The following is a 1,157-nucleotide window of genomic DNA, read 5'->3' as shown; positions in this document are numbered from 1 at the left end:
GGTGACCTTGACTAGGGCTGTTTCTGTGCTGCGGAGAGGCCGAAAACCAGATTGAAACTGTTCATGGAGGTTATTGTTGATGAGATGATTATGGACCTGCGCAGCAACCGTTTTTTCTAAGAATTTTGAGATAAATGGCAGGTTGGAGATTGGTGGAGAGGTAGGTGGATAAAGTGTACTGTTATGTGAGGTGGGTAGCTGTTGATGGATATTGACCATTTTGGTTTTAGAAAAATGACATAAAATTATCACATTGAGAGATTGAATAAAGATGGGGTGGAAGATTATTCGGGGGGCGTGAAATTGTATTCATTGTGGAAAACAGGGCCCTGGCATTCCCTTTGTCAGATGATATCAGATGAGTGTAGTATTTGGGTTTTGCTGCAGAGAGGGAATCTTTGTAGTGGAGCATGTGGTTGTCATAAATGTCCTTGTGTATAACTAGTTTGCAGTCGGCGGGCGGGGGTCTCCAGAACTATTTGACCCTGATTGCGATCGTTAACTTTGCTAGGAGTGCGGTGCTGAAAATAGAGCCTCCTCTGCTGCAGCTACTCCTGAAAGCAGCGTCGCAAAGGTTGTAGCTCTAGTGCTCAGTTTAATTTATGCGCTTATCCCATAACATGGGCACTGAGCCTTGGGGCACCCCTGTGACCTATGACCTTATGACCTGAGGTAGGTGTATTGGTATACAGTATATACAATATGACATAGTATAAACAGCACTGAAATAGAGAATGGTGAATAAATAAATGATAAGTAGTAACCAGTAAACAGGTGGCTGATTAGAGACAGAGTTACTGGGTTAAAAAGACGTGACCCCAACGTGATTTGAACACGTAACCTTCTGATCTGGAGTCAGACGCGCTACCGTTGCGCCATGAGGTCATACAGAGAAGGGCAGGGACTCAGTCGTACGGATGCATAGATGGAGGGAGTTTCAAAGGTGAGGCGCACAATAGCTGAAGGCTCTGAACCCCATAGTGGACATGGAATGGAAAGTAGTGAGGAAGAATAGGATCTTAGAGTTCGGGATGGGGCGTAGGGCTGAAGGAGTTCAGAGAGATAAGGAGGAGCAAAATTATGGAGAGCTTTGAAGGTGAGGAGTAGAATTTTAAAATCAATACAGTATTTGACAGGGAGCCACAACAGCTGTGTTA

The 1,157-nt window shown here is 44.6% G+C and overlaps 1 non-coding gene across 1 annotated transcript; it reads right to left on the bottom strand.

Annotated features, from left to right (window-relative positions):
- Positions 1–813: 813 nt before the first annotated feature.
- trnaw-cca lies at positions 814–885 on the bottom strand. The gene has a single exon. It is a non-coding gene; the product is annotated as a tRNA-Trp (tRNA).
- Between the last annotated feature and the right edge of the window lie 272 nt (positions 886–1,157).

Source organism: Micropterus dolomieu, unplaced genomic scaffold (genome assembly GCF_021292245.1).
Source record: "Micropterus dolomieu isolate WLL.071019.BEF.003 ecotype Adirondacks unplaced genomic scaffold, ASM2129224v1 contig_5177, whole genome shotgun sequence".
In the NCBI taxonomy this organism is placed as follows: Eukaryota; Metazoa; Chordata; class Actinopteri; order Centrarchiformes; family Centrarchidae; genus Micropterus; species Micropterus dolomieu.
The sequence above is the reverse complement of the archived record's forward strand: the minus strand, read 5'-3'. Positions and strand labels throughout refer to the sequence as shown.